Raw genomic sequence first — 21,789 nt, forward strand, 5'->3', positions numbered from 1 at the left:
AGCTTGACAAGTCTTTCTCTCACAGGATATCGCTACGTTCATTGTATGTATCATGGTGTCTATTAGAATTCCCTTCCCTGTCCCCAACCTCATTTCCATCCCCTGTGCACTGACAGGCTGCACCGACATCATAATTGCAAGAAAGTTCCCTTTATCACATTCTATTTGGTGTAATTCTATAGAAGGACAAAGATTTGTCTTCAAGATGAATAGAAATAAATGAAACTGCATTAATAAATAGACTGAAACAAAATGAAGAAAAAATGAAATGGTTGCATTTAACAAAATGTGTTTTGATTGGAGCTTTCAGATGGATTTTTATCCACTTTTCAGACCTCTTCAGGGAAGAGAGAAGTTTGCTTTGATTTTGGTTTACTGCTGCTGGGATACAGGACTCTTCCAATTTAATTTTTATATGTTATACATAAAGCAGACATTGTCATGTTAAGTCAATACACTTGCTTGTGATTTAAGCAAAATGATTTTGAACTCGCATATTGATTGGGGGCCTTTTGTCAAATAAATATATACTGTTTCCCTTTTTTGCCATTGCTGTCTTAGTCCAGATTTTTTTATCAGTTCTTCTTTTTAATGGATAATTTTAATAGTCCCCCAAAATATAGATTTCATCTTAAAACTGTTTCAGGCTTGACTCAGTGTCTGAGAAACTGTATTCAAGGGGCATGATGGGTGTTGGGGAAAGGAGGGGGAGGTTTTCCACAGAAATATCAGGCTGCAGTAAATCTTCCTCATTTAGGCAATTTTTATTGGAGTAATTCTGACAGTTGTCATCCTTGAATTGCTTTGAGCATATGGCGTATTTCAAAGAGCAGATTGTGAATCATAAAAGATAAAATTAATAACTAACTATAGAATCAGCAATAGTATAATGACAAGAAACAACTACCCTCTAGCTTTTTTTTTATTTCTTATAGAATAAATGGTACATTCAAGGTCAAATAGAAGTTGTTTTCTTTCTTCTATGGTTACATGATTTGATAATTTATTAAATATAATTTATATTTTCTTGCTTTGAATTTATAATTTGTAGATGCTCTTCATGCATTATATTCTATCTAAGGTTGGTCCTTTTATTTGAAAGGACCTAAACAGAGAATTATGAAATAGGTTATAAAATACCTTCACATGCAGAAAATATTGTTTGAGCTCTAACATATTAAAAGTCACAAGTAAGTTAAGTTTAATGGCCTCACTTTCTCTCTTTGTCAGTCATTTGTTAATATTAAAAGAAAACTAAATACATAATTTCACAAACACATAATTTCTAGATAGGCTCAGAGTTTCCTAGATTTTAAGGCCAAAAGGTTTCCTAGGTTTTTAAGGCCAAAAGAGTAACAGCCGTGTTAGTCTGTATTCGCAAAAAGAAAAGGAGTACTTGTGGCACCTTAGAGACTAACCAATTTATTTGAGCATAAGCTTTCGTGAGCTACAGCTTACTTCATCGGATGCAAACTGTGGAAAATACAGAAGATGTTTTTATACACACAAACCATGAAAAAATGGGTGTTTATCACTACAAAAGGTTTTCTCTCCCCTCACCCTACTCTCCTGCTGGTAATAGCTTATCTAAAGTGATCATTCTCCTTACAATGTGTATGATAATCAAGGTGGGCCATTTCCAGCACAAATCCAGGGTTTAACAAGAACGTCTGAGGAACGGGGGATGGGGGAATAAACAAGGGGAAATAGGTTACTTTTTATAATGACTCAACCATTCCCAGTCTCTATTCAAGCCTAAGTTAATTGTATCCAATTTGCAAATTAATTCCAATTCAGCAGTCTCTCGTTGGAGTCTGTTTTCGAAGTTTTTTGTTGAAGGGTAGTCACTTTGAGATCAGAAATCGAGTGACCAGAGAGATTGAAGTGTTCTCCGACTGGTTTTTGAATGTTATAATTCTTGACATCTGATTTGTGTCCATTTATTCTTTTACGTAGAGACTGTCCAGTTTGCCCAATGTACATGGCAGAGGGGCATTGCTGGCACATGATGGCATATATCACATTGGTAGATGTGCAGGTGAACGAGCCTTTGATAGTGTGGCTGATATTACTCAAATAAATTGGTTAGTCTCTAAGGTGCCACAAGTACTCCTTTTCTTAAGGCCAAAAGGGACCATCTGTTCTGACTTCCTGTATATGACATGCCCTTAAATTCTATACATTTACCCCTTTATTGAGCCCAATAACTTGTGTTTGGCTGATGCATGTTTGCCAGAACGGCATCCAGTCTTGATCTGAAGATATCAAGATATGGAGAATCCACACTTTCCCTTGTTTGTTTGTTCCACTTGCTAATCACCCTCACTGTTAAAAATGTGAGGATTAGAATAAATAGTGTGTTACAAGTCAGGACTGAAATGCTTAGGCACTGTATATTCATACAGGGCAATTTCCAAAGTGCTTTGCTCTATGCCTTAATGTAGCCATTATTTTCAGTTTTACATTCAAGAATTCAAAAAATTCAAATATTTTTTTTAAAAAACAACAAAAATGGGCTGGAATCACAAGAAGCACCCCGCGCCACTATTCTATGCACCCTTTAGAAATGTTTTTTATCTTGATGTATTCAAAATGCAGTCATAAAGGTATAAATGGTAATGTATATAATGGGAGATAGTGGTTAGTGGGGTAATGGGAGGGATAAAAGAGGACAGGGACTTACTCAGAGGTTTGCAGTGCAGTATGGTGACAAAAATGGCCAACACAACTTTAGGCCGCACATACAAAAATATTTTATCACAGAAAGGGAGATAATATTCCCTGGATTTAATGGAGCCCTGAGTTATGCTGGCTTCTTCTGGTACAATGCTCCTGGGATTCGAAAGTTCAAACAGAGGAGAGTTGTCAAGTCTATAGCTCCCACATACCTGCAAGGCCTACAGTGAATGAGCACAGGTTCCAAACTGGGTTCAGCACTTTCTCTCTGAAGTCTCCACAGGTGCTTGCAGAGCCCCAGCATACAGAATATATTATTCTAGTACACTTGCAGTTCTTCCACTGCAAAACCATAAACGGTGTGGGTGCCCACACACTGCTTGGCAAAAGGACAGAATAGGTGAATGAACAGGGCTTTTTTATCTCTAATTTCTATTATTTTAGTAACCAGGATACATCATGCCCCTAACAACACTCAGCATTTATATTTCTAAAACCCAGCATAGCTAACCTACCCTACAGTCAATAACGAAATGCTCTTAGTTGTGACACTCTACCTATTTGAAAGATCTGACTCAGAGTCGTTGGTGGTCTGCCTAGCAGTCACAACCATGTGGTATCAACACTGTCTATATTTTATACTAAACATGGGAGTAATTCTACTCTGTGGGGGGAAGAAAATCTGAAAAGAAATGCAGGCAGCTGAGTAATCAAAACTGTTGAATGACGGAAGATGTTATGAAAACATAGGCCTTATTTTAGGTATTCTTTATCAACTGCAGCTTCAAATATGAACTTGTTAATTGCACTTTCTGCTTTTTGGTGGATTCTCCTAAACCCTCAGATCCCCTCCTCCCAGCTATTGAGCTGACAAGTAATTGTACCTCTGAGCCAGCTCAGCAAGCCTTCTCTGCCAGTGAACCTGCTGTGGTATCACTATTACCAACAGTAATCATTGCCCCTAAGGAGTCTATGAATGGAAAGGAGGTGTGATAAAACAGGTAAATCAGGAGGGGAAAGCATGCATTAAAGCAGCATAACATAATATATAAATGCTAAAATTGCATGTGGGAAAATAAAATGCATTTTCCCAGGTTTAGACTCTTTCCCCAGTACTATATTTTCAGATTTCATATAAATTTAAGCCAATTCCTTCTGCTTAAGTTTGCATTTAAATATACGAGGAGGCTCTCAGTTCTTATTAGAAATTCTGTTTGCCCTTCTTTAAAAATATTTTATTTTTTATATAAATATAAACAGGAGTGCATAGTGCAGCTGGTATTTTTTTTAAACTCTAAGTATGTATGATATACACTAACAGTATTGTTGGTTCTCCTTCATTTTATTTTCCTATGTTTGAGCACAACTTTTAAAGAGAATTATTCTTCCTCCTGCAGCCCTCTCCCAGGGATATAAGGGACAATTCACTCAATTTTCATTTTCAAATTTTAAAAAGTAACAACCATGATTTTGAAATTTGACTAATATATGTTACAGATGCAAACACAGAATGAGTGGTTTACAGTTTGCTAGTCTATAATTGAAATTAACTTATAAGGAACATTTAATTTTTTCTGATATCTGATTGATTTCTGAAGATCACTGTAGCTCAGTTGAACATATATGGAAACCCTCATTTTTATCGACAGCATGTGGACCTGATCCCATAACCCTTCTTTGTATATAGCGCTCACGTTGACTTCAGGTGGATTTGCATGCAGAAGGTTTGCAGAATCAGGCCCACAGAGTTTAAACTCTGCTAATGAATCGTTCAGTGGGACCTCGAGTATGGATTTTATCTCTATACCTTGAATGTTCAAAAATGAAGCAAATCAGTGTTTATTAGAGCTCTGGAGATTAGAAATGAATGTACGAGACACAAAGTTAATGATAATTCCTACATTTCCCCCAGAAGATTAATTGTAAAACTTAATTGTGTGTTAGATTAAAACACCATTTAAATAAGTAAGATATGATTGTTAAAATTGTTAGCATGTAGAGAATAAAATTAAATAAACATTTTTAAAAACTCAAAATAAAAACACCAGGATGTCCTTTAATATTTGGATGTATGATTACAAAACTATTTAAGATGCTTGAAATACATACCGCATAAGCAATCTCTTGAATTATCAAGTGTTCAGGAAAGATGAACTCTATAGTGAATAGAAAAAAATTGGTACAGCAGTTGGAAAGATTTAGAAGAAAATCGGTCAATGTGGCTTTTGAACAGGTTAAATACTGAAGTATCCTATCAAAGGGAAGAAGTTCACTCTCTTAAATAACATTAAAATGCACATCAAGTGTTATGGACCTCTAAAGAAAAACTGAAAAAACCTTTCCAGCAGTTTTTGTTTCCCTAATGGAAGCTGCGGTTCTTCTGAAGGTGCAGTTCATTTTCTCCTCTGGGTGTGCTGCTGCTCCATTGTGCTATTCACTCTAGCTCTGTGTGCTGTGGCCCTGAGTGGTTCAAACAAACCCTGGTGAAAGTTTCCCTCATTTGCATCACTTCTAGACAGCCCTGTCCTACTCTTTGCTGACAGGAAATCACTGTCTTTGTCACCTTTTTTCAGTGATCTCCTTTTGGCAGAGATTGGCCATGTGACCAGGATTAATCACAACAACAGTTCTGGCTCAGAACTCAATGACATGTTTTCCTCAGCACTTCAATAACAGTGGAGAGGAGTCAGTAGGAAATGACTACATTAATTTCAGAGTGAAAAGATAATTAACACTTAAGGACTAATGCTATAACCTATGGAGTTATTATTCAAATTAAACCTAATTTATTGTAAACTTGCACACAAAAAAATCAACCCTCCCTCCTTAATGCAACTGTTACAAATAAACTTAGAGTAGTCCTGGATTTAAAAAGAACAAACGATATTTCAAATAGTAACATGAATAACTAAAACTTAAAACATTTGAAACCAGAGGCTGAAGTATGTAAAGTGCTTACTTAGATGATATGAATAGGATACTGGCAAACAAAAGCAGCAGTGTGCTCCTAGAATGCTGTGCTTCAAGGAGTTTCCTTGGCAACAGAAATGCAGTTCCAAAAGTAGACAGAACTTTCCTCAGAAAACATACTATTAATAACAACCTTCCGGAACAACTTGGAACAATTTGACTACTTGGCAATAATAATGCCAAGTGTTCTGCGAATTAATCTAACACATAACAGTTATATGTTTCTCTTGCCCATAATTCTCCTGAATCTCAGGCCTGAGTTCTGTTCACTTTGAGGATATAAATGTGAGAAGCAGTTCTAAATGTTACTAAAGAGAAAGAAAGCTGAAATACCAGTAGCCTGCAAGGATCAATTAACGTGCTCTGTATCTTTTTAACTTGTAAAACAGAGTAGTTCAACTAGATTACTTTATTCCATTTAAAACAAGGACTATATACCTACTGAAGTCACACTGTAGTTGTCTTTATTTCAACCAAATTACTGCGGTAAAAAAAAATATATTACAAGGTAAACTGCCTGAAAAGTATTATATTTGGACTATATCCTGTGGAGACTGATCCTAGAGCCAAATTCTGCAAGATGCTGAGAGCTTCCTGTTAGTCTAGTAATCTATCTTCTTATATGAGACCACTAACAGTCAGTAGGAGTTGAGAGTACTCACCAGTTCTCAGGAAGCTCTCAGCATGTTGCAAGATTAGACCCTTTCTGGACAGAAACTATAAATGTGCTATGCATGCAGTATTTTTAAATACGTCATCATTTCCATGTCAGCCAAGAGAATAAACTAATTTCAAATCTGCCTTGCCAATAGGAATCAGTAGAATTCTTCTAAAGGCCATAAGCTTACTAGACAGGAAAGGTAGAGTACTACCTTGACCTTTTCTGAATCCTTGGATCTAAAGGTTAAAAGTAATCAATATATCTCGTTGTGCAGCTTGGTAATAAGTAATAACCATCATGTTAAAATCTAAATGATTGCAGATAGCACTTAAGTATGTTGACCCATTTGGGAGCCTTTTTAATTGCAATAAGGATAGTCATTATAGTTTGCTAATAAACTTTTAGGCTAAATTGCAAGAAGTGCAGCCTTTAGCTTTTTGAAATATGACTTTTACTTTAATGCTGATAAAAATTGAGTGTTCCAAGGTGAAAGCTTTGATTTTTATCTGTAGAGATTTATATATTCCTTTCTCATGTCTGTTCAAAAATTACAGAAAGATTATACTGTTAAATAATACCAATAAGGATATTGTTCACTTGCAGTAGTTAATTGTATCACTGTTCAGTGCTCTTACATTATGTCCATAGGTATATGAAAAGATACATGACTTAATAAAAATAACCGGACCAGTTTTGTAACATGCTCTTAATATGTCATTATGCCAGAGAGCATGACTGAACTTCAGTAAGTGAAGCTTTTTAGAGACTAAGAATTTAGTATGACTCTTTCTACACAAGGAAACTGAACTGTGTTTCACAATAGGTATCAAAAATGACTGCCCAACTGAAGCTGTCCTGAAAATAGTTGTCCCACTGTGATAGGAGGGTCAACTGAGTTCAATACCTGTTGTAGCAAAGCATCCTAGACACTTATAGCACTGTGCTGAACTTGGTTGACACTCTCCACACCAGCGTTTTCATTTTCAACACCACAGGAAAAATGATTGGGGAAAGCCGTCTTTGACACCTAGTGTAAAAATAGTTCATTTTTTCAATGAAGACAAGGCCTATATTTTAACACTATTCTATGATTAAGGCTAAGATTTAGTCATGGGTATTTTTAGTAAAAGTAAAAGGGCAGGTCACGGACAGTAAACAAAAATTCACAGTCTATGACATGTCCATGACTTGTACTATATACACCTGACTAAATTTTGGGTGCTCTGGAGGGGGGATTCCGGGGGCGCTGCAGGTGCTCTGTGGCGGCTCGGGGGTGGGGATACGCAGCCTGGGGGAGCAGTGGCATGTGACCTGGGACTGCCACTTGTGCTCCGGGGAGGAAGGGAGTTGTGGCCCAAGACCACCGCTGCTGCTCCAGTGGGGAGGGTGCGCGGTGGCCCGAGACTGCCCTAGAAGCAGCTGCTGCGGCTGGCCCGGAGGCCATTCGAGCAGCTCAGGCAGCCTCCAAGCCAGTCGCACCAGCCGCTGCAGAAGTCACGGGGGTCCCAGAAAGTCACGGAATCCGTCACTTCCATGACCTCCATGACAGACTTGCAGCCTTATCTATGATTAAAGTGCTCAGCATCTATGGCAAATTTTATATTTTAATTTATAAAGTAGCAGGAAGAATTATTACTGGCAAAAAGTCTTATTTAAAGTAGATAAATGTTTGGCCTTAATGTTCCAGTAATTACAACAGCAAAACATTGTGATTCTCTAGACGCGGTAATCAAAGTAAGGCTAAAGTATGGATGCAAAAGGAAGAATACTATATTCCTGTCTGCTTCCATTTTGAATGCATAAACATGTTTCTAGAAGCAGTAAAGCAGTGTAGGAATTCTTTTGGGGCCACCCCCCAGTTATTTCAAAAGAATCCCGGGTACATCTCATGAGAGTAAAAGAGTTTCTTCTCACATTCAACCCAGCATGCTTTTGAAAATGAATTCCAAAATGGACGAAGGCCATATTTATTGATCTTGTAGGCACATTTTATGCTTAAAGAAAATAATGTTAATAAGACGACCCTGATTTTCAGGTCCAGCCAAAGTTCTCTTTGTACAAAACCTGAGGCGAGGAACAACAAAGTTGGTTTAGGCCACTTCCAAATTTCCTGAATTCTGGGGCTGTCCAGGAGCCAAACAATTTAGAGAAGCCTCAAGGCTGGTCTAAACTGCACTCAAATGCCCACAGCCCTTGGCGTCATTGATGCAGCTAAGAATAGCCAGTGTACACCAGCACTCCAGCCTCACTCCTGTGCTGGGAATCTTCAAGGGGGGGACAGTGGAGGGCCATTCCACTGGTGGTCTGATCCAGCCACTTAAATCGCCTCTATGCCCCTAAGCATGTACTGGAGATACATTATACTCTAAAGATTTATATACTATAATTATTTTTGCAAAGCCATGCAGAAGTTTATTCTAACAAATCCTCAGTCCATTCTATGAAGGCCTCCAATGTCTAATGTGTTGTGCACTCAAAAGAAGTTACTGTAGTTTCCTAATTTTCAGACACTTTACACCAAATTTAGACTAGCTGTAAAAGAGTGCAAGTCCATGAAGTCAAGTTCATGAAGTTACTCCCACTATACTAGGCCAGGGCTTTGTGTTTATCGTTAGATTTAAAATATGCACATTCCAGGATTTTAGGGAGATTTTCAGAAAGCAGGGTATGATTTAGTTGTTCAACTTTAAAAAAATCAGTGGAAGTCACCTAACAAAAATCCCCACAAAATGCTTAAAAATATTTACTCTCATGTGAAATTCACTCATAAAAATTCTAATAGAATAATGCCAATGCCTGAGAGATCAGCTCATTACAGTAAAGAAATTCCAGAGTCAAAGCTGATTTCTCCATCTTTCATTCAGGCCTCTGTTCAACCCTTGCGTTGTAAAATCAAACATTTCTTTTGAGATCTCTTTATATAATAGAGCAAAGTAGGGTGAGTTAAGAGTAGAGTGGTAGTTTTAACGTTGAACGTTGAACTTTGGTTGGTTGGTTGGTTTGCTTGTTTGCTTGTTTGTTGGAGAGGATGTTTGGATAGAGAAAACATTTAGACATATTTTGAGCACAAAAAGGCCATATGGCCCAATATTCCTTACCTTCTTTGATGAATCTTGAACCCACCTTTCGTGCTTTTTCACCTTATGCTGTCTAATTCCCTCATTTTCCAGAAATAAATCTAGATATCCCAAACTCATTTGACTTACTACTTTAATTGCATTCCTCCTAGTATCTTGTTCCATATCCATAATATAATGTGTGAACTTCCTCTTTCTGAACTCCCTATTTACTCCTAGAATAATCTCCTGTTGTTGTTTTATGCCGTAGCCATCATATTCCTCAAACAGGTTTTGTGCAGTGCTTTATATTTAAAAAAGGATTTTAATAGTTTTTTTAAAGCAAACAAACAAACAAAATACCTCTTCATGAAGTTGTGCTCGATTAAGACAAATTCTTTGGACCTTAATTCACTCATCATGCGAGTACATTTAATACATGCCCATACAAATATGTTCAAAAATCCTTATTGCATGCCAAGTTTCAATTTAGAGCAAATGTGTATGGCCAAGTTATAATGGCCTGAAAAGTTCCTTAGACAGACCAGGAATTTGAGTTCCTTAGACAGACCAGGCATTTGTGTCTGACGTTACAGAAACAGCAGTTATTTTATGCCATAAAAAAATCACTACAGTGCTGTGTGCTAACTTCTCCGTCTGAACATTTCATTTCATTTACTACTAATTGTAGTAATAACTGTAGCAGGGCGCCTGGAAATCTGGGGCACATCAGTGTCAACTTCTGTGATGAGTGAGAGGCAGACACAGTTGGGGATTTTAAGGTTTTGTGCTGATATTTTACTCTTACAAAATCCACAGCTAGCTGCAGAATTCCCAAGATTCTGAACACATTCTATCATGTGTGTGTCCTAAGATTTGCAGCCAGCTAATATGTGAAAAACTCCTATTTCATTGCTTGCAATCTCAGATGGAAGTTTGCATATGACCTATTCACTGTCAATAACAAAATTTAGTCTAGTGATCATCGGTTATGTGTTTGACCATTTGGCTCTGTTTTCTTATGATGGTCTAAACCAGGGGTGGCCAACCTGTGGCTCCGGGGCCACATGCAGCTCTTCAGAAGTTAATATGTGGCTCCTTGTATAAGCACCAACTCCGGGGCTGGAGCTACAGACGCCAACTTTCCAATGTGCCCGGGGGGTGCTCACTGCTCAACCCCTGGTTCTGCCACAGGCCCTGCCCCCACTCCACCCCTTCCCACCCCCTCCCCTGAGCCTGCCATGCCCTCGTTCCCCCTCCTCCCCCGCCCCGCGCCAAGCCTCCTGAATGCCATGAAACAGCTGATCGGGAGGAACAGGGAGGGACGGGGAGGCACTGGACAGCGGGGCTGCTGGTGGGGGGAAGATGCTGGGAGTGGGCAGGGGTGAGCTAATGGGGGGCTGCTGACTTATTACTGTGGCTCTTTGGCAATGTACATTGGTAAATTCTGGCTCCTTCTCAGGCTCAGGTTGGCCACCCCTGGTCTAAACCAATTCTTCTGGGATACTGTTCCAAAGGAAAACCACATGCTTCTTCATGCCTACCATCTAAGACACTGCAAAGTACAGTACTTTCACTTCTCTCTGTCTCATTTATGTATAGCCCACATCAGGCTAACTTCTAAGCACTTACCAGTTAAATTAAACATTTACAGCAAGGTCTTTAGTGGATTTCCTGGAGTCTTCTGCTCTTCTCCTTCCTCTGGTTATGGAAATCTCTGCTTGGGGTTATATATCTATTTTACCACTGATGCTGCCTGATCATCCAGGCTTAGTGACAAAAAAAGCGTATTCCAAAAGCTACACTCAAATTTGATAAATGGGGAATAGTATATTTGATGGAAGGAGAATAGTCTTCCAGTAATTCTTTGAAGCTTTTCTCCTTCTGACCAGCATTACTTCAGCCTTGCGTGGATCATGTTTGATCCAACTTTTGTTTATCTAGGTAATGATGTCTTGTGGGCATTGCAACATCCTTGTGATGGTGTTGGTAGCACCTATTGAAAATGTGATACACAGCTAGGTCTCATCAACACTTATATGCAGCAAAGTCCATGATACCAGTTAATCTCATGTAAATATTCAAAAAGGAGGTGAGGTAAGGACAGATCCTAGACCGAATGGCAATGAGGGCTTTTGGGGAAGAGGAGCAGATGCACAGGAATGATAGGTACCATTACAGTGTTCTAGCTATGTCATGAAGGCAGACCTGCAGCACATCGTGACCAACTATGTGGAAAGCAGGATAGATTGAGTTGTGTGAGCATTGACACACTCCACTGCCATGAGAGGGTCTTCTTTTAGTGCTACTAGGGCTATATTTATGCTGTGTTCCACTTTGAAGCCCTTCTGTGAAGCATCCAGAATACTGACTTCAATCTCATATTGTTAAAGCTTGATAGTAATTACTTTCTCAATGATTTTGCTTAGAAATGGGAGGCTGAACGTGGAGCAATAGTTGAAGAGGTTTTCTGCATCAAGTATTTGCTTCCTGATGATCATGCAGATATTTCCATTTTTCAGGGAGGCTGGAGGCTCATTTCTCTGAAGGAGGCATTGATAATTCCTGTGAGCAGTAGACTCTATTGTTCTTTACAGGCCTTTCCCCTCCAGGAGTGGCATGGATCTGTTTTTCAGGTGGTGGTTCGACTATTTCTCAGGGCTTCTAGATCTTTGTAGTGTGTGATATGACTGATTTCCAGCGATGATTCTGAGGTGGGTAGGGCCATCTAGCCAATACAGGGTTCTACCTCCATAAGATCATCTTTGTGTTCAATTTTTTCCCACAAACTTAAGAAATTAAAAATCAGAGTTCATTGTTTTCTCCAAGGAGTGAATCGTCAACTGCCTCAGATCGAGTGAAATAGCCAGTTTAGTTTTGTTCTCAAAGTAAATTGCATAGGTAAAGCAGTTTTGCCCTTTTTGTCTTCTTTGTGTTGTATAAGGAAACACAAAAAGGGTTTTCTTTCCCCTTCAAAAAATTAAAAGCACTTTTTCAAATGTTAGACATTGATTCCCCTGTACTTTCTGAAGATCCTCTGGAGGACTGAGGAACTCTAGTTATTAGGAGACCACAAGAGATGGGGGACTGAAACATGAGTTACTGAGCTTGGTAGATGTTAAAACTCTTTGCTTTGCAGTCTGTTTGTTTCTTAATGCTTAACTCAAGATCCCAGTAAAAAAAAGAAAAGAAAAGCTTTCTTTTGGAAACTTGTACAATTCTCATCCCTTCACAAAAGACAGCTTCCACTTTAGGAATCTCCATCTGATTTATTTTTAAATGAAAAGATCAAAGTGCATGCTTATTGAAAGAATATTGGGAACAGAGATGGAAGAGGGTGAAAAGACTATTTGTAATGTTTTTTTAAAGAGTAACAAAGAAGCAGTCTCTTTTTTCCGGTCTGTTTTTCCTTCCCTAGCTCTTCTTTCCTAGCTCTTCTTTCCTTCCTAATTTTTTCCCTTCTGTCCACCCCTTCTCTTCTTCAACAATCAGAAGTTAGATGCTATGATGATTGTACTGTATCAGCACCTCTAATCTCTTACATGACCAGTTTTCTTCGTACATAGAGATTAAAAATCTTTGACCACTAAACATGTGAATATGTATGAATATGTATATATGATTAAATTTGAATTAATATGCATATCTGATTCAGTTTGAATGTACATGGTAGAAACAGTTTTGTAAAGATGGCCAAACAGCTGTTCCTCAACATTCAGAAAATTATTATGATAAAGTGAAAATATAATAATATATTGTAACAAACCCGTCATCACAGACTGAGGATTGAAGTTTAAGTTTTGGGACCTAGAGGGCTCAATTTCACTTTAGTGAATCAGAGACAGAACAGCAGATTATGGTGCAAGCGATGGCTTTCTGCTTGAGCTGGCTAGGCTGCCTCACTAGGGAAGTGAAAGAATCATTCAGGTGTTTGAAGGGATCTGTCTAGGAGCCATGAAGCTTAGGTATATATTGGGCCTACTTAACCTTAATTCTCCCATCCATCCATAGATGAAGTTAGCTCACCTACAAATCAGTATTCCTGGTTCCATAATAGAATCCGTACGCATAATGTGTAGCAACCCACATGGAACTTGGAGGGAGGAGCACAGGTAGCATGAAGGAAGAGTTTGGAAGAGGTACTGGAAAGGCAGTCTCTGTGTTCATGGCTTGAATGCTAGCATCATCATCACTGTAAATAGTTCTCTTAATAAAGAGCCAGTTTAGTTTTACAAATATGAGGTCCTCCCGTGTTATTACCCAACATGTGGTATGTGACGGCCACTATGACTTTAGCAGATGCAAACACTCTCAATATACATGTACTGTAGAAGAAGAATGCCAGCCATTCTACTCCCATATTTGCAGCTAGGCTATATGATCAACAACCAATTCAATTCCAGCTGAATTGTGGCGCCAGCTGCAATGTAATCCCAGCAACACTGACAAGCAGCAATATTAGACTGGAGACATGTGACCAAGTACTCATGATGTATAATAAAACCATTCTGAGGCCAATGGGCAAATGCAGGCTGCCAATAAGAGACCACAAAATGACCTTCTATCACTTGGCATTTATAGTAGTTGACACACAAGAGTACCACCCACTTTGTGGACAGCAAGGCAATGATCATAGGACAGCACCAGAATATCCCCAGTGTGAGAGAGGAAGAGAACAGGCCCATGGGCCCTGTCCAGCATTCTAACGGGGCTTTACTCTTATTGAAACTAGCACGGAGTAGATCAGCAGCCTAGTAGTGGTGAGAAATTTTTGGGTAAACTAAGGATATGCATTGACCCAAAACCACTTAACACAGCAGTGAAAAGACTACCCATTACCAACAATTGAGAACATACTACTTGATTTATCTAGGGCAAAAGTGTTCATGGTTTTTGATGTCAAGAATGGGTTCTGGCATATTGAGCTAGATGAGCCATCCAATCACCTAACAACCTTTGCCACGCCTTTTGGCAGGTACTGCTGCGAATGAAAGTTTATGTGCATCGGTCTGGCCTCAGAGGTGGTCCAGTGTAAACTGAACCCAACACTAGAGGGACTCCCACACGTCAAGATTGTACATGATGACATTCTTATTGGAGGAGAAGACGCAGTCAAGGAACTCCTAGTCAGATGCCAACAGCAGAATATTCGGCAGAATGTAGACAAGCTGACGCTGAGGAGAACTAAGGTCTCCTACATTGAACATCTGTTGACTTCTGAGGACTTCTGACCAGACTCTGAGAAACTGAGAGCCATTAAGGAAATGCTCGAACCAAAGGATGTGAAGGGAGTCTAGAAATTTATAGGAATGACCAAGCATCTTTCCAGATACTGTGCACACCTGTCAGAAGCCTGTGAACCCTTGAGATAGCTGACACACAATGAGGCAGTGTTGGAATTGTAAGACAGCCCAGGATAGGTATTTGAAAGAGTAAAGATAATAATAAGCCAGGCACTGGTCCTAAAGTATTACAACCATCTGGAGCAGTGAGAGCCACAGAATGGGTGCCTCAGAAGGAGCCTAGGAGCAGGCCTGATGCAAAGCCAGAAACCCATAGCATTTGTTTATAGTCCTCACAAATGCAGGAAGGGGATACGCTCAGATAGAAATGGAGCTACTGGCTGTGCCCTTTGGATTAGAATGATTCCATCCTTTCACCTTTGGACACAAGGTGGATGTGCAGGCTGATCACAAGCTATTAGAAAACATCATGAAGAAGCCAGTGCCGAGTTCACCCAAGCGACTGCAACACATATTGTGGAGATTGAAGCACTATGAAGTGAGGATAAGTTACTGCCAGGGTAGTAACTCTCATAGCGGATACACTGAGCAGGGCCTCCCTTCCGGAGTACAACTCAGAGGGTTCTGTGGAACAGGAAATAGTCTATGAACATACTACAATGTCTTTGCATCTCTGCTGGGAGGCCCAGGCAATCCAACAAAGAACTGAACAGGTTGGGATGCTACATGCATTAAAACTATTCATACTCCAGCACTGACCAGGTCTCAAGGAGCAAGTGCCACAGCAAGTCAGCAAATGCTAGCACAAGAGACACAACAACAAAGATTATTAAAAGGAAAAATGTAACAACCTGCATGGAACTTGGAGGGAAGCACATAGACTGAAGGAGTTTGGAGGATGCTGCAGGAATCCAGTCTGTGTGCACATAACTGGAATACCAGCTGCAGTTGCAGCACCTCTGTAAATAGTTCTCTGAACAAAGAGCCCATTTAGTTTTAGAAATATGCTGTCCTCTTATGTTGTTATCCAGCATGAAACATGATGCATCCCAAAACAGGGGTGTGTATTCTGATGAGGAGATACAGACACAAGTATTAAAATAGATCTTCCTGCACTAGCATCCTAGGTTATTATGAAGAGTCAAATGGATTTCTATAGAACCAGACAATTTTGACCAAAATTTGAACCAAACCAGAACTTTTTTGATGGTTTGGACGTGTTGTGACTAACTTCTTTCCCTCCCTTTTGTTATGCCTCCAGATGTCATTATTTCGGTCATAGTTGGAAGCTGAAATGCTGAAGTACCATCAAAAAAGTTGTGTTTACAATATTTCTGGTCCAAGAAGAACCAAAAATCTCAGTATCAAGCCTATTCTAAGGAGATTTCTGGACCAGTTTCATAGACAAAAGAGGTTTGGCTTGATAAGGTACCTAAACCTTTGGGTGCTGATTTTGACCAAAGCAAACCTCCAAACTTTTTGAAGTTTTCTCATCCCTACAAATTTCCATGTTTGGCGGTTTCTCAGATACTGAAGAGATCCTCATAACATTGCCAGTCACAGATGAACACAGCAGCATGTACTATTATTTAAAATTGCCTGTATGCCCCTAAGCATGTAGTGGAGCTACATTATACTCTAAATATTTATATACTATAATTATTATTGCACAGCCATGCAAAAGTTTTTTCTAACAAATCCTCAGTCCATTCTGTGAAGGCCTCCAGTGTCTAATATGTTGTGAACTCAAAAGAAGTTCCTGTAGCTTCCTAATTTTTCAGGCTCTTTTACAGCTGGTCTGAATTTGGTGTAAAGAGTGCAAGTCCATGAAGTCAATGGAGTTACTCCCACTTATACTAGGCCAGGGCTTTGTGTTTATCGTTAGATTTAAAATATGCACATTCAAGGATTTTAGGGAGATTTTCACAAAGCAGGGCATGATTTAGTTATTCAACTTTTAGAGTCTTCAAGAGGGGGACAGTGGAGAGCCATTCCACTGGTGGTCCGATCTTTAACAATAGTACATTTCCACTGAGGTAGGGGGTTTTGCATTTGGTTTATTCTGAGAGATTTTTGTTTTCTGGGCCAAATCCTGCTGTCCAAAGCATGGGCGCACCAGTGGGTAAGAGGACACAGAACATCTTCTTCATAGTTTACACATGCAGCAGCAGCAGAACAGGGTTTTCCACTTATTACTCAAGAGTGCTGGGCACCCAGGCCAGGATTTCCTAACCACTGGGTTACCATGGCCCCCATGCAATCTCGTCATTAGTAGGTGTGGTCAGTCACCATCAAATACTCTGCCCCTGGAGCATGTGATAGCTGGTGTGGATACTTACTCCTTTTAAAAGAGATGCAAAATATGTCTCAGTACATCTCCCACCTCTCTGGCCTCCATAAGCGTTCCTGCATGAAATGGCCAGCTCACTCCTCTGCTTCTCTGTAACAGTAAGGGCAGCACTTTGATTAATGTGTGTGTCAAACAAAAACATTTTCCATCACAAATTCAAATTTTGCTGCTTCTTTTCTGAAACTTTTTAATATCTTAGATAACTCTTAATGGTGCCAGGAACTACAAAATTCAATTATTGGTATCAGTGCTGTTAGATTAGACACGTCTTTAAAAACAAACACAAAATAGACTAAAAAAAACAATTTAGTTGTTTTTAAATAATTGTATTCTCTCTTCGGTATTTAAGATGTGCCCAACACTAACTTCCTACATATTCCTAATTCAGTATGTATTTAGGGCTCAGTAGTGCTATTAATATGTGGGGACTCATCAACTTTTTCAAGAATGGCAGCATGAGTCTGCGAGGGCAGAACTCAGTCCAATATCTAGAGCCATCTTTAAAAGAAGGCAGTTTCCTAGGGCAGAAAACATAATAGGGTTCAACGTCAAACCTGTGCGGAATGATGCTCTATATTATTTAAAAGTTCTCCTCCCTCTCCCAATAGAACACCTTTCTTTCTTGCTGTGTTGATTCTGTACTTGGGACAAAATATGCAATAAAAAACTCTCTCCAAAGTTCACCACATCCTATCCAAAACTACCCAGAACATTTTGTTTAATTATCTTTATTTAAATTGGGTCCTGTTCGCAGGGATTCCAGCATGTGATTGCATTGAGCTAGGAAGCAGCAAACTGTGGGCTTTTCCAGAAGACGACTCACCCCGTACTAGCAGCTGAGGCCATACGTGATTTAGATGGGGAATTAAAAGTTTTGATAGGAAAGGAACTGAATGGAGGGATATGGAATGAGCTCAAAGCTAGGGAGAAAACTGGTGGGTGGGGGGAGACGGAATTTTTTTAAATTGTAAATTCATTTTAAAAAAAATAGAAAAGAGAATAGGATGGAAAGAATTAAAATAAACCCAAGAGCAGACAATATAATAAACAAATATTACAGAAGTCATGAGAGAATACTGCAATAGCTCCTCAGTGTAAGAATGTCTTCAGGATATAGAACACAATGTTTTCCCAAGGGAAAAGTTCCTAGAAACACAAATGATGAGCTGAGGTGGTTTGAAGGCTCTTTGTGCCACCCCTATCTTGGATTCAACCAGTGACTGGACTGGTCCTCAGGGTAATACACAGAAGTCTCCAGGTTGTTCTGTTGTCAGCCAGTTACCCCAGGGTCTTTCCCAGCATCATGGATCATCATTGTAAAGGATGGTCCCAGCCATCCCTTCTTTACTCTGTCCACATTCCCTCTGGCCAGTAGTGTAAGAGCTGCTCTGGTGGCCTTACAACACTAGAAGATTCCCCTAAGCCTGAGGAATCCTCTAGTGGATTTACAATAGCTTTGTGTTGGTGGACTGAGACAAGGTGGCCTCAGTACAGCCAAGAATCTGGGCTATATTTGTTTTACCACATCCCAAAAGTCTGCTAAGCTTGGTATTGTGCCTCAAGCAGTGGCCAATACTTGACACTCTGAGGTAGGCGAACGACAGGGTTCTACTTTATTGTCTTTGGGTTTTTGTTCCTTTACTGAATCTGTTTTCCACAAATGTCTGCTCTTCTCTCTTTTAAATGTATAATTTATTCATTTGGCCACCAGGTGGCCCACCATACTGTATTGTGCATTGTACATTCTGGCTCAGGTCTTGAGAAGTGCACATAACAGTATTTATTAAAACTTCTTTTGTTATATGGCATTGTATTGTGGATATGACAGTGTGGAATTTGTTAACTCTGCATTTTATGTTCTACTGATCAAATGTAAATGTATTCACAGTAATGGGACTTTTCAGCGTTTACTGAATGGTTGCAAAATTAAAAACATATGTAATGTCCTTAAGTTTTTTGCATGGCTTAAATATTCAAACCTTTTTCTTAAGTGCTTAATGGATTTACCAAAGGACAGTTAACTTCTAACACTGCTATTTCTTCAACACATTATTAAAGAGGCAAAGAATAAAATCAATATAATGGCAATTCGTCAAATGTCAGTATCTAATGTCAGTCACCAATGAACTGGAAGAATTATATTTAATAGGGTTAACGTAGTGCTAGTGTAGACTGTCAATGTATAAAGGCACTCTGAGCCATTCTGAAATATGTATTCAATTTATTTAAACTTAAGTTATAGAGCAATGTACTATAACAGTTAGTGGAAGAATCTAAAATATTTAAAATATAAATTGGAGCTTTGACCAAAACATTCTAATAAATTCAAAAATACGAAGAACTCTGTTGTTTTCCTTTAGTATAATTAATAAGTGTAAAATGGTTGACCTAGAAAGGAAACTTAATGGTGGTTAAAAAAAGCAACTTTACTCAGACATCAGCACAGTGCAATAACTATTCAGGAAGGATGTATCATCTTAATAATAGGAGTTGCTTATTTTTCCTGATGTTTTTAACAAAATGTCCATTTTGAAAGTTGTGAGTAATCAATTAAAGGAATGATGGGGTCCACTTTCTCCTTTCCTCGTGCATCTTCAGTTTATGCTACAGGTGGTGGCTGAGAATCAGGGAACTGTGACTGGTACCCCATCAGCTCCGCTCACCACTGCCCCAAGCTCTATTTAGGTGCATTAGAGAATCAAGCTGCAGAGTTGTGCAAAATGTGGACATTTGAGGATCATAGGCTTTTGTGTGACCATTTTGGTTCACATTAGTTGACAAGCCCAGACACTCAAAACAAAACTCATCTGAGACCACCAAATGTTTGGTTTCATGTCAGATTCCTGCAATAACACCATGTTCTGTGGGGTTTCCAAACACAACAATTTAAGCCATAGGCAAAAGTACAACAACATAAAACAGCTGGAAACTGAAGCTAGACAAATTCAAACTGGAATAAGGCATACATTTTTAACTTGAGGGTAGGTACCAAAATCAGAACTTTTTCTCTTTTTCTTCTCCTTTGTTTTGCCCATTGTACATGATCGGCATTTCTACCTAATTTTGTTTGTGTCTTAAGCTTTGCCTAACTTGCCTACCTTAAGGAGCTGTTACCACTTTATTATAGAATCAATCATAGAATCATAGGACTGGAAGGGACCTCGAGAGGTCATCTAGTCCATGAGAGACCCTAGTAAGAAGTGGATTCTGAATCTCAATTTCTAAGACACAGAAGGTTACAAGAATTGTGCAATTTATTGTGGATAGCATATTTTATAGATACAATGGCCATACTACTACCACTCCTTAAGTAATGTTCGGTATTGCAAATAAGATACTACTAGTTAGTCTTCTAAAAACTGAACACGTCATGGAAGTCACATTTCCTACAGCATGAGTTCCCCTTGAGTAAAAAACTGCTTATGTCCCAGATTTTTAAAGGTTTTAAGTGTTGCTGCATTTGGTATTGCAATGCCTAACTGCTCTAGGAGCCTACATCTCATTTCCAAAGTGATTTAGGCACTTATATGCCTAAATCCCTTTGGCTTTCAATGGGAATTTGGCTCCTAAGGTCCTAAATTACTTTTGGAAATGAAATTTAGGCTCCTAAAGCATTTAGACCAGCAGTTCTCAAACTGTGGGTTGGGAATTCCAAAATGGGTGGTGACCTTGTTTTAACAGGGTCACTAGGGCTGGCATTAGACTTGCTGGGACTGAAGCCAAAGTCTGAGCCTCACCACCCAGGGCTGAAGCCCTCAAGCTTTGGTGCGCCCCGGGGGGTGGGGGGGGGCTCTGGCTTTGGCTTCCCCTCCCCACCCCCACCCCCGTGGCATGGCTCGGGCTTTGGCCCCCCTTCCCAGGGTCTTGTAGTAACTTTTGTTGTCAGAAGGGGGTTGCGGTGCAATGAAGTGTGAGAAACCCTGAGTTAGACATTGCAGTGCTGAGAGCAGCAACACTGAAATAGTTTTTAAAAAAATTGAGTGGGACAAGGTGAATAAGGTAATACCTTTTACTAGACCAACATCTCTTTCTGAAAGAGACAAAATTTCAAGTTCCACAAAGGTTTCTTCAGGTCCCGTAAAAGATACCACCTCGTCCACCTTGGCTCTCTCATATCCTGGGACCAACATAGCTACAACTCTTCAAAATCTGGATTTATGTGACCCTGTTAATTATCAATGGCGAGGGAATGCATCTATACCAAAGTGTTCATAATTTCATCAGGATATGTCTGTCTGAAAATATATACCTGCTACTGCAGTAGGAGAGTCATGGGTCCTGAATGCCTTCTTATCCTGGTTCACTTAGTTTGTTTAGAATGAGATGTTCCACCATCTATTACACTTGATAGCATTAAGAAGAAAATGATTATCAGAATTTTTAACACAGAGTTAACCTGTTTTTTCCCATATGAAAACAATTCAGTGACATTTGTGAGGAGAACAATTTATTGGCAACTCCTTTAATTTAAACCATTATCTGATTTGAGAAAGCACGTGGAAGAACTTTTAATTCAGTGATAGAAATGTCACTAATGAAATGTGCATGTATGAATTTTGTTTCATATAATTTTTCTCGTCCTTGAAATGTGAATGAAAGCCAAACATCTGGATTATGTTGAAATAGCCCAAATTTCCAGTTTTTAGAGAGATTCAATCTATTTTGACACTGTACACTTAGCCTTAACATTTCTGCATGTTGTTATCATTACTTGCAATTGTTAAAAAAAAGAAAAGAAAAGAAAAGAAAAAGTCCAGATTTAAACAAATTTAGATTCTCCTGATGCTAAAAATATTTTTTAAATAGTTCCTTCTGTCCCATACACGCAACCAT

The 21,789-nt window shown here is 39.1% G+C and overlaps 1 protein-coding gene across 1 annotated transcript in view; it reads left to right on the forward strand.

Annotated features, from left to right (window-relative positions):
- AKAP6 (A-kinase anchoring protein 6) overlaps positions 1–21,789 on the forward strand; it is a 295,294-nt gene that overhangs the window by 210,527 nt on the left and 62,978 nt on the right. The window lies entirely within an intron of this gene.

Source organism: Eretmochelys imbricata, chromosome 6 (assembly GCF_965152235.1).
Source record: "Eretmochelys imbricata isolate rEreImb1 chromosome 6, rEreImb1.hap1, whole genome shotgun sequence".
Taxonomy (NCBI): domain Eukaryota; kingdom Metazoa; phylum Chordata; order Testudines; family Cheloniidae; genus Eretmochelys; species Eretmochelys imbricata.